Source organism: Chiloscyllium plagiosum, chromosome 10 (assembly GCF_004010195.1).
Source record: "Chiloscyllium plagiosum isolate BGI_BamShark_2017 chromosome 10, ASM401019v2, whole genome shotgun sequence".
NCBI lineage: Eukaryota > Metazoa > Chordata > Chondrichthyes > Orectolobiformes > Hemiscylliidae > Chiloscyllium > Chiloscyllium plagiosum.
In genome coordinates, this window is record NC_057719.1 from 77,880,121 (window position 1) to 77,892,905 (window position 12,785).

Here is a 12,785-nt window from a genome sequence, read left to right on the forward strand (position 1 = left end):
AGTTGGAGTATAGCATGAGAAAATGTGAAGTTATGTGCTTTGACAGGAAGAATAGGATAGGTAAACATTATTTAAATAGAGAGATAGAGATTACAGAAAGCTACAACACAGGGATTTGTGAGTCCACCTGTATAAATCACAATAAGTTAACATACAAATGAAAGAAAATTGATTGTTGGCCTTAATTTCAAGGGGATTGGAGTATAAAAATGAGAAAGTCTTGCTAAAACAATACAAGGTACTTATTACACCACACCTAGAATACTGTAAACAGTTTTGGACCTCTATCTAAGAAAAGATATGCTAGCATTGGGTGCACTCCAAAAAAGGTTCATTTGGTTGAACTTGGGTATGAAAGGACTGTTTTATGAGGAGAGGTTGAGTAGGTTGAGCCTGTACTCATTGGTGTTTAGTAAAATGCAAAGTGACCTTATTGAAACAGAAGATTCTAAAGGGAGTTTGAAGGGTATGTGCAGAAAGGTCATTTCGCTTGTGGGAGAATCCAGGGCCAGAGGAGGGGATTGCACATTTAAAATAGAGATAAGGAGGAATTTCTTCTGAAGTTCGTAAATCTGTGGAGTTCTTAATCAAAGAGGGCTGCAGACGATGGGTCATTATATTCAAGGCTAAGATGGACAGATATTTAACAAGTGAATCAGTGGTTATCAATAAAAAGGCAGAAAAGTACAGTTGAGGATTATCCAATCAATCATAACCTCATTGAATGTTAAAGTGAACTCACTGGGTTGAATGGCCTACTTCTGCTTCTAAGTCTATGGTGGCAGTTCAGAAGAAAAGAGCCATGTCAGCAGATGTGCTGTTTCGCAGCTTAAATGTAATCAAAGCCCGGAGTTTGTTTCTTGAAGTTTAGTGTGAAAAATCAGAAAAGTTAGCCCGTGTGACTCTCTTGGGAAGGCACAGTAACTAAGACTATAGCATCGGATGCATGTACAGAAAAGCACCTTTAACAAATGCTTGTAACCTAGTCCATTGTGCTCATTTGAAAACTAATTTAAGTGAGATAAAACAGTTTTTTTTAATAAAAGATTTGAGGATCTCTCTCTTCATGCTCTCCATGCTTTCTGGGCATGGCATTCAAATTTATCTAGCACCAATCCGAGGATCTATAGGTTTTTTTAAATCAACTTGCTCAGAGGTATTATGATACATCTCTGCAGCAGCTGAGACCAGAACCCACACTCCAAGCATAGGAGTTGCTGTGGTTTTATCCCTCATCTTTACTGAGTTCAATTGAAACACTGTTTACAGAATTTGCAGCATAAATAAGCCATTTTGCTCTTTTAATGGAATTGTTTATTTTTATTGCATTTTGACCAGCCTAATAAATTTATACTTATTCACTATCAAACTATAATTTCTCTTTTCTTAATAGTCAGAAAAGAAAGCCTCTTTTTGGCCTAGACGTTGGTTGACGTAGGAGACTTTTACGCTTGAAGCATGGGCACAAAGTTCACAGACTCCTGGACAGGAAGTGCACCCATCTGACTGAAATTGCCAACCCTCCCCATTACATCATCATGGGTAAGGACAAGTTATGTACCATCCACCCATGTCTGAAACAAATATTTGATCATTTGTAAATATAGGGTCTTGGAATTGTGACAATACTGTAGCTTTGAGATTATTTTTTCCTGGTTTCTTTTAAGAGACAGATTGAACGAGAGGAGCCAAGCTGGCTAGTTAAGGCCACTTGAGTAAATATGTTGGGAGGCCTTGGAGCTTTTTAAACAGCCTGAATGGGTGTGGCCAGCTCACCTAGATTAGGATTTCTGACTTGGTTTTTCAGTAGCATCAGAAGATTCTGGGATGTCAACAGAGTTGGAAGTTTCAGTGAACGTCTCTTGGCTGTTACAGTCTCTGAATTTTCTCTTGAATTTTCTTTTCTCCTGGATTCAAAAATGTGAGAATATGTCTGAATTTTCCTTTTTTGCCAAGGGGCTTGTTTGTGGGATGTTACTAATTGGAACAGTTAATTAGTAATATTATTGTATCTGTTAAGTTTTCCAATAGGGTTAAGTTATTCTAAATTTCTTTCTTCGCTTGTATTTTAACTACAAAGTTTAAATAAAATGTGTTTTTCTTTAATGTCACATTGTATCTGGAACAGACATTTCATGTGTCTTTTAAAATAAGAAAAAATTAGGGTCTAGGCTGCCTTAAAATATTATGAGGTGGTCTGGTCTGGTATATAACAATACTTCAAGTCCTCTTTGCATCAGAGAGTTGCATTGTTTACACTTTGAGAAACAAGCACTAAAATTGGCTTGTGAAAATAGAGGTACATTACTTAAATAGATGAAGCATTAATATAGGTTCAAGAAGTTTTTCCTAGAGAGGAGAATGCTGAAAGGAAATTTGATTGCAGTTTTGCGAATTGAGTTATCAGGACAGAGGCGGAGAGAAACTGTTCCCACTCATGAAAAGATCAAGAATAAGAGGAAACCGATTTGGTACTCTTCAAAAGACAGTAATGTAACGTGAGAAAAAACTTAACAGACTAAATGGTTCAGATTGGAACACTTGGCCTGCACATGAACACATGGTGTAATAGAGCCAGGTTAAATCGAGATATTCAAGATGGCATTAGATGACTATTAGTGTAGATATAATGTGCAGGGTTATGGGCAAAAGAGCAGGAAAATAATTCAAGCCATTTGGAGAGCCAATGTGGACATGGTGGGGTGATTGACTTCCTTCTGCACTCTAATTGTAGCTCCCAGACCAATATATTTGTGCTTCATCTTTGGATAAAACAAAAACCCAATGCGATTATTATTGACTGAGCTAAGACTTCATTACATTCATTAAATTTATATGTAACCAATATAAGACAAGTTACCCTATGATTTCTTGATTTGCAATATACCCATTTCTTGAATAAGATTGCGAATTGTTCTTAAAGAGTTTTGCAAAATTATGTTTGATGTCTCCACACTATACTTATTCTTTGATAATCTGGCTGTCATAACATTAGTTCTAATTTTATTTTTGGCATCTCCAGTTGGAAGGGGCAATAAAAGTGCACTCGATGAAAACCGAATTGGACATGATAATGCAATGCTGTCCTGTCATTTGATATTTCATTAATGCTTGCTGCCTGAATCCATGCATGAAGAATATCTTGGGTACAATGGGGAAAATAAGTTATCAGTGCTTGAGGAATAGCATAGCAATAGAGATGAAATCTTTGTTTTAGGAAGGGAAACCCCATTTGATGGAAGCTGAATATTTGGGAGAATGAATTTTATGGTTAAAATTAGTCACAGCCATAAAAATGAATGATTTGCAGAAGTCATGATGTAGATGTATAGACTAATTAAAATGGAAGTTTTAACTGAATTAAACATCAATGCACATCATGTCTGGTGATTGTAATTTTTCACATAACTTAGTATCTTTTTAAAAGAGCAGTTAAGGTCTTCTCAATTTATTTATGGCTGGATGTTGTCTTTAGTGAGGAATGCAAATAATTTTTCTTGAGGTACTATTTTCTGAGAGACAGTTTGAAATATTTTAAGTGCTAATCCTGATTACTGAACATTTCTTGGGGACTACCCAAACTAGCGAATGTGTTTTATAAAATAGTCATAGAGCTATACAGCGTGGAAACAGATACTTTGGTCCAACTCATCTATGTCGACCAGATATTCCACATTAGTCTAGCCCCATTTGCCAGCACTTGGCCCATATCCCTCTAAACCCTTTATATTTGTATACCCATTCAGCTGCCTTTTAAATGTTATAATTGTACCAGCCTCCTCTGCTTCCTCTGGCAGCTCATTCCATACATGCACCATCCTCTGCAAGAAAAATATGCTCCTTAGATCCTTTTAAATGTTTCCCCTCCCATGATAAACCTATGGTCTCTAGTTTTGGTCTTTTCCATTCCAGGGAAAAGACCGTGGCTATTTATCCTAACCATGCCTCTCCTGATTTTATAAACTTCTATAAGGTGACCCCTCAGTCTCTGACCCTCCAGAAAAAAACACTTCCTGCCTATTCAGCCCCTTCCTGCAGCTCAAACTCTCCAACCCTGGCAAATCCTTTTAAATATTTTTTGAATCCTTTCAAGTTTCACAACATTGTTCTTCTAGCAGGGAGACCAGAATGATATGCAGGATTTGAAAAGTAGCATAACCAATGAGCTGTATAGCTGCATCATGACCTCCCAATTCCTATACTCATAATATAAGTTGACTAATAAAGGTAAGCATGTCAAATACCTTCTTCACTATACTGTCTACCTGGACTCCAATTTCAAGGAACAAAGAATCTATACCCCAAAGTCTCTTTGTTCAGCACACTCTCCAGGATCTTGTCATTAAGTGTATAAGTTCTCCCCTGATTTGCCTTTGCAAAATGCAGCCCCTCACATTTATCTAAATTAAATTCTATCTGCCATTCCTTGGCCTTCTGATCAAGATCCTGATGGACTCTGATGTAACCTTCTTTGTTGTCCTCTACACTTCCAATTTTGGTGTCACCTGCGAACTTACTTACCATACCTCCTATGTTCACATCCAAATCGTTTATATAAATGATGGAAAGGAGCGGATTTGGCACCAATCCTTGTGGCACATTGCTGGTGACAGGTCTCCAGTCTGAAAAGCAACCCTCCACCAGTACCCTCTGTCTTCTATCTTCGAGCTAGTTCTGCATTCAAATAGCTAGTTCTCCCTGTATTCCATGTGATCTAACCTTACAAACCAGTCTACCATGAGGAACCTTGTCAAATGCCTTACTGAAGTCAACATAGGTCACTTCCACTGCTCTGCCCTCATCAATCCTCTTTGATACTTTTTTAAAAAAAATCAAATTAGTAAGACGTGATTTCCCATGCAAAAAGCCATGTTAACTATCCCGAATCAGTCCTTGCCTTTTCAAAAATATGTAAGTCTTGTACTTCAGTATTGCCTCCAACAACTTGCCTACCACCGATGTCAGGCTCACCAGTTTATAGTTCCCTGGCTTAAATAGTGGCACCACATTAGCCAACCTCCAGTCGTCAGGCACCTGACCTGTGACTATCGATGCAAATATCTCAGCAAGAGGTGCAGCAATCACTTCCCTAGCTTCCCACAGTTTTCTAGGCTACGTCTGATCAGGTCCTGGGGAATTATCCACCTTTATATGTTTTAAGACGTCCATCAACACCATGCCTCTCATGGACATTTTTCTAGATGTCACTATTTATTTCCCCAAGTTCTCAATCTTCTATATTCTCCTCCAGAGCACACTGATGCAAAATACTCGTTTAGTATCTCCCCTGTCTCTTGTGGTTCCACACATAGGCCGCCTTGCTGATCTTTGAGGGGCTCTATTCTCTCCCTAGTTACTCTTTTGTCCTTAATGTATTTGTAGAATCCCTTTGGATTCTCCTTAACTCTAGTTACCAAAGCTATCTCCTATCCCCTTATTGCTTTCCCTGATTTCCTTCCTACTGCCTTTTATACTCTTCTGGGTATTCACTTGGTCCCTGCTGTCAATGCCTGACATATGCTTCCTTTTTTCTTCACCAAAACCTTAATTTCTGTCGTCATCCAGCATTCCCTACACCTACCAGCCTTGCCCTTAATCCTAGCAGGAACTTATTGTCTCTGGACTCCTGTTATCTCTTTTTTTAAAGCTTCCATTTCCAGTCGTCTCTTTACCTGCGAACATCTTGCTGCCCCTTCCCCTGCAAAAAAAAAATCAACTTTTGCCTAATACAGTCAAAGTTGGTGATCCTCCAGTTTAGAACTTTAACTTTTAGATCTGGTATTTCCTTTTCCATCACTATTTTAAAATTAATAGAATTATGTGGTCTCTGGCCCCAAAGTGCTTCCCCACTGACACCTCAGTCACCTGCCCTGTCTTATTTCCCAAGGTTTTGCACCTTCTCTAGGAGGTACATCCACATACTGCATAAGAAAATTTTCTTGTAACACTGAACAAATTCCTTTCATGCAAGACCTTAATGCTATGGCAATCCCAGTCGATGTTTGGAAAATTAAAATCACTTAGCATAACAACCCTATTATTCTTGCAAATAACTGTACAGCACAGAAACAGACCCTTCGGTCCAACTCTTTCATGCCGACCAGATATCCCAACCCAATCTAGTCCCACCTGCCAGCATCCGGCCTGTATCCCTCCAAACTCTTCCTATTCATATACACTTCCAGATGCCTTTTAAATGTTGCAATTGTATGAGCCTTCATCACTTCCTCTGGCAGCTCATTCCATACACTTATAACCTTCTGCATGAAAAAGTTGCCTCTTAGATCCCTTTTATGTCTTTCACCTCTCACCCTAAACCTATGCCCTCTAGTTCTGGACTTCCCCACCCCAGGGAAGAGACTCCCCACCCCCACCCCCAGTTTTACCTCTTTCCTTCCGGTATATACCTAACCCTGCCCATTGCTATTGTAAATGTAACCAAATTATGGTCACTATCACCAAAGTGCTCACCGACCTCCAAATCTAACATCTGGTCAGGTACATTCCCCAGTACCAAATACAATATGACATTGACCCTTGTTGGCCTGTCTACATACTGTGTCAGAAAACCCTCCTGCACACATTGAACAAAAACTGACCCATCTAAACTACTTGAACTATAGTATTCCCAGTCAATATTGGGGAAGTTAAAGTCCCCCATAACAACTACCCTGTACTCTCTCGAGAATCATCTTTGCTATCCTTTCCTTTACATCCTCGAACTATTTGAAGGCCTTTAGAAAACTCCCAACAAGGTGACCTCTCCTTTCCTGTTTCTAACCTCAGCCCAAACTACCTCAGTGGATGAGTCCTCAAAGTTGTCTCAGCTTCTGTAATACTACCTTTGGTTAACAATGCCAAACCACCCCCTCTTTTACATCATCTCTGTTCTTACAGAAACATCTAAATTCTGGAATCTGCAACAACCATCACTGTCCCTCCTCTAGCTATGTCTCTGAAATGGCCACAACATTGAAATCGCAGGTACCAACCCATGCTGCAAGTTCACCCACCTTATTCCAGATACTCCTGGCATTGAGATCGCCTTACAAATTTGTTTCTAAATTTCCTGCTGACTGTCTGGGATCTATAGTACAATCCCCTTTTGGTGATCATCCCTTTCTTATTTCTCAGTTCTACCCAAATAACTTCCCAGGAATATCCTGCCAAAGTACAGCTGTAATGTTATCCCTCATGAAAAACACCACTTCCCCCTCCTTTTCATGTTGCCCCCTTCACCCCAACCACCATTCCTATAGCATTTATACCCTGGAACATTAAGCTGCCAGTTCTGTGTCCATTCCTGAGCCATGTCTCTGTAATTGCTATGATATCTCAGTCCTATGTTCCAAACCATGCCCTGAGTTCATTTGTCTTACCTGTTAGGCCTCTTGCATTGAATTGATTAATATGTAGTTCGGTGAGCTGTGAAACAGGTTTGTATAACTGTCATGGCAGTGATAATCAGTTGAAGTTATCAATGATGCAAGGGGTGAACAGGATTTGCACAAGACTAATTTAGAGAGAATGGAAAATGAGGCAAGCCAGGGGAGCTTGAAATATGTGTGACAAAAACAGCCACAGTAATCAAAGGTAGAAATTCTGCTCAAAATTGAAATGAATGCTGTTGTTCAACCTATGATACCATCCAGGAATGGGAATAGACTTTCAAAATAGCCTCAGTCATTTATATTGTCTCAGTATTTCCAATGTTTTCTGTTTTTATTCCTTGCACCTTTGATTAGAATAATAGTCTCCTTCTGAAGGCTCAGTTTGTCTAATAAGTCTAATCCAAGGTCACAGACTCTTCTAGATCTTTTCAAAAATTCATAACACTTCTAAAAAACAGACTAGTTTTCTGACAAAAACCCCACCAAACTGACTATCACTTCATGGCTTTCTTCTCAAATTACCTTAATCATCAGTTCAATTGTAAGTAAATATGCCAATATACATTTAGTAGAAATAACTTCGATCTCAAACTAAATAGAAATAGAGGGTTTTATCATCTTTATATTATATTTTTTCTCATTTCTATATGCATTTCTTGTGACATTTTAAAGTAGAATCCTCTATATTTTATTTACGCTGTGCTAGAACAAAACCATAATGTTTTAATGGAGCTGAATTTGGAAATGACTTTGCATTTGGAAAACTTGAGCAGATTCAACAGCTGAAAGCAATGAACGAAGCAAGTGCTTCTTTGTTTTAGAAACAACTCCTTTCAGAAACCAACATGACAGAGCTTTTGTACCCAAAGGGTAGAGCTTTCACCTTGGATTCTGAGGGCTGTAGGTTCTAATCCCAAACCAGAAACCTGCAAGCAAAAGGTTCGAGGACACTCCAGTATCGTTCTAGGGTGGCACAGTGGCTCAGTGGTTAGCACTGCTGCCTCACAGCACCAGGGTCCCAGGGTCATTCCAGCCTTGGGTGACGTCTGTGTGGCGTTTGCACATTCTCTCCGTGTCTGCATGGGTTTCCTCCGCGTGCTCCGGTTTCCTCCCACAATCCAAGAATGTGCAGATTAGGTGAATTGGCCATGCTAAATTGCCCATAGTGTTAGATGCATTAGTCAGAGGGAAATAGGCCTGGGTGTGTTACTCTTCAGAGGGTCAGTGTGGACTGGTTGGGCCGAAGGGCCTGTTTCCATACTGTAGGGAATCTAACAGAATCTAATGTGTTGTATCTTATGCCAGGTTGTTTTGCCAGTGGCTGCACTGTAGACCAGGAAATGACATACAAAGCGCAGTAATCCTAACACTTGACACAGCAGTGTTTGTGTGGAGTGAAGAGCAGGGATGTGTAAAATGGACACGCCACAGAATCAATGCTGAAATCTTCAGTATTTTTGGCCAAGCAGCAAACACATCTTATAGGACTACTGCCCAGTTAGCTATTCAGTGTCTTGGAACTTGTGAAAAAGAACTAATGAATGTTGATTTAGCTTTACAGAGCTCTTCTATGTGATAAATAAAGTGCAGATTGGGTATCCGTGTAGTGTAGGAGGTAAGAAGGAATTCTAAGTGTGAGCTGGGCTGGTCAGCAAAATGTACTCTCATGTCTCTTTGAGTGGGTCTATGTTGTAGATCTGCATCTCGTGAATAGAAAATAAAGGCTGTTGAAGTTCCAAAGCTGTCTGCCATTGCTGAATGTATTTATTAAATCAAAACATGCATACGTACAACTGTAGTTGTAACGTGCTTGCACATGTGTGTGTATATAAATGAGCACCCAATTAATGTCCACCACCTGAAAATAAATATGCAAGTGAACATCTAACTAATAGGACTAATATATGAGTACAGCCTGGAAGGAATTGGATAACCTTAATTATTCCTTTTATATTCAATTGTTTCTGCCAGCAATGTAATTTGTTTTGTGTGGGTTAGGATATGGTTATTTCTTTCCACTCTGTTGCTCATTGATGCCTATGTACAACAAATTGGAAAATGCTAATTCATTGGCTATCATTATTTTGGGGGAAAAAAAACAATTGAAAGGAACATGTTTATTTTACCCAGAAACGAGCAAATGCAAACTCTGTGCGGAGATCTTAGTCTTCAGCTTCCAGGTGTTCCAGCAGCCTGGCAGGCAGTCTTGTTTAGAGTGATGGTCTCAGCCTGGCATGGCAGTCTTGTCCTGTCTGTATTTTTGAGGTAATCCATCATTCTTTAATCAGCTTTCCCTAAGGAGCTGTGAATTGAATTGTTATGAACTTTGTCTTAATAGTAAAAGACAAAAATGAAATTATGTATGACTTCTGTTATTAATGTAAGTGCCACAGTGGGGTGACTTTTAAAACTTTTCACTGTATTTTCATGTAAAAGTACATGTGACAAATTTCAGTTCTGTTGTATTCTATCTGCTTTACACAGCTTGCACCAGTTTCTTGCTCCCTAGAACTTCTTCACTGTTCCAAGCTAGCTAAGCTTGCATTAATCAATGTGTAGCTTAAAATTGTGGCATGGAACCAATCTAGAATAAGTGATGTCGTCATATGTTTCCCTATTGAAATGAATGTTGGTAGCACTGCTCGTTGGAAAGCAAGTTTAACTCTGTCACTCTGCTGAGGTGCTTGTCTTGACTGGACACCCAGAGCCAGATGTAATTTCATGATGTGGGGTGATATCTTAACACACCCACTTTGTGTATACCTTGTGTATACCACCTGTGTAACTGAAAATATGATTGGAACAGGCAGACTTGGGCCCTCTTGGCAAAGAAAGAACTGGAATTGGAAGATAGGAGGGAAGATACTCGGAGGAGGGTGGGGATGGGGAATTGTGGTCCTAAGTATTAGAATGAAGACAAATTTTGGTTAACTTTCCTGGCAATTATCAGATAACCCAGCACGTTAACTTTTGAGTGATTTTTATCAGTGATTTTTGCTATATTAACAGCCAGCCTTTCAGAATATAGTGATTTGTAATGAGATCAGCCAGATGGACCTCTTGTTACGAGCTCCCTTATTGGTGCTGCTAACCTCGTCCAATCAGGGATCCCTGACACATAAACAGGACGTCAGGCATCCTGTTGATTCTGAGTTGGCTCTGAGCTAGTTGGATCAGTGTCAAAGACTCTCCACGTGTAGTTAAAGGATGACTTGGTGATGGGATACTTGTGTGGAGTTATTTCAGTGGCAATGAGAATAGGATTTAGTGATGTAACCACGCAAAAGTGTCTACTAGCTGAAGCCCGACTGGACTTCAAGCATGTATTGTATCCTGTGCCAAGGAAAATGCAGCAAGTGGACCATATGAGTTGCAGGATATTCCAATGGAAATGGATGCCCTCATCAGTCCAACTGAGCTTGGGGAACAATTGCATTGCCTCACTCAGGACATATCCTGAACAGAGGGACTCTAGGTCAGCCCCCAGCAAAACACCGAAACAAAGCAAAGCTTTAGCTAAAAAGTTAACATTTTCTTCAGGATCCAGGCTGGGAAGCCATTGTAGTTGCTGCTAGTATGCATTCTCAAGACAGCAAAAGAGTCCCACAGACTTAAATTGAGTAAGAGAACTCATAGAATCATAGCATCCCCACAGTGTGGAAGCGAGCCATTCATCCCATTAAGCCCACACCAATCTGCCAAAACCATCCCAGCCAGACCCCCACCCTGTCCCTGTAACCCTGCATTTCCCATGGCTAACCCACCTAACCTACACATTCCTGGACACAGTAGGTAATTTAGCATGGCTAGTCCACCTAACCTGCACATTTTTGGACTGTGGAAGGAAACCAGAGCACCCAGAAGAAGCCCACTCAGACACAGGGACAACATGCTAACACCCACCCAGACGGTCACCCAAAGTTGAAATTGAACCTGGGTGTCTGGTGCTGTGAGGCAGTAGTGCTAACCATTGAGCCATTGTGCCACATTGGTAGGCTGGTTTCAGGAGAGTGCACACCCTGGAAAGTTCAACTACATCTGATTTGGCACAATTAAATTGCTTAGCAACATCCAAATCAGAACCAATCAAAATAAATGGTCACCTGGTTCTAATGGAGGTCAATACCAGCATGGCTATTGCCGCAGAACAAAATTTGCTCTGGATTCCAACCCTTAAGCTTATGCAAGACCTTGTCTAGACTGAGAACCTATATCGGTGAACCTTTACAGATGAAGAGTACAACTTCAATTCCAGTCAGTTATGAGAAGCAGCTGGTTCACTTATCACTGATTTTAGTCAAAGGCTCCGGCCCAAGCTTGATGAATGAAATTCGTTAAGAAAGATTCACCTGGATTGGATTAACATTTTTCAGTTAGAAGATGGCTGCCTGAGTGAAGTCATAATTATACCTGGAAGCTTTTCAGGAAAGACTAAGGACTATAAAGCAAGCCAAGGTTACCTTGCATGTTGACCAGGAAGCAATTCCATGATTCTGGATGGCCCAGCCAGTGTCCTTTGCCCTACAGGCAAAAAAGAGAAGGTTGGAAAGTGAAGGAATCATCAAACTAGTTCAGTTTGAAGAATGGGGAGTACCAGTTGTACTAATTATGCCACAGGTCATATTGTCTTTGTGGGGATTTTAAGTTAATGGTAAACTGCTTTTCATAGCTGGATAAATACCCAATCCCTTGGATAGAGAGTTTATATGCAAAGCTGGCAGGAAGGTTATCCTTCACGAAGCTGGGCATGTGCCGCATACTTGCAATTGCAGTTAGATGAGGATTCTCAGATGTATGCTGCAATTAATACCCATAAGACTTTGTACCAATGTATGATACTGCCATTTGGAGTATTGCAAGCCTATGTGTATGCTTCTAGACGGGAAAAATGTGTGTTCCATGCACCCCAAGTGACCTACTTGGGCTACAGAGTTGACAAGTCCGATTGCACCAGTGGGAAGATAGTGTGAGTGATCAAAGGTGCCCAGCTCCCATGTCTGTTGTGGAGCTTAGGTCTTCCCTTGGGTTGGTGAAGTATTATGGAAAGTTCATACATAACCTGGCCTCATTCCTGGCACTCGTATCAACAATTTAAAAGATCGGTCAACCTTAGAATTGGTCATGTAGTCAAAGCCATAGAATTCAGGGGCGTGAAGATTTCTTTAAGGTATTGATCCCAAGTTAAATCTGGTATTGACAGCATTGGGATAGTATTAGCTCATGGGTAGCCCAATGGAGACGAACACCCAGTAAATATTGTATTCATCAGGGTCTTTGGCTAATGTAGAGCCTAAATACACCCAATGGAGAAAGAAGGTTTGGTGCTCATATTTGGAGTCATGAAATTCCACCAATACCTTTTACAGACATAAACTTGTAATAACAACAGATGGT

At 40.1% G+C, this 12,785-nt stretch overlaps 1 protein-coding gene across 5 annotated transcripts in view; it reads left to right on the forward strand.

Annotated features, from left to right (window-relative positions):
- sipa1l1 (signal-induced proliferation-associated 1 like 1) overlaps positions 1-12,785 on the forward strand; it is a 433,231-nt gene that overhangs the window by 252,758 nt on the left and 167,688 nt on the right. For 4 of the 5 annotated variants that reach the window (XM_043698149.1, XM_043698153.1, XM_043698150.1 and 1 more), the window contains one exon: positions 1,394-1,542. The exons of the other annotated variant lie outside the window; for it this stretch is intronic. The gene's annotated coding sequence lies outside the window, so the exon portion shown is untranslated. The remainder of the gene's footprint in view (positions 1-1,393; positions 1,543-12,785) is intronic. 5 annotated transcript variants of the gene reach the window in all.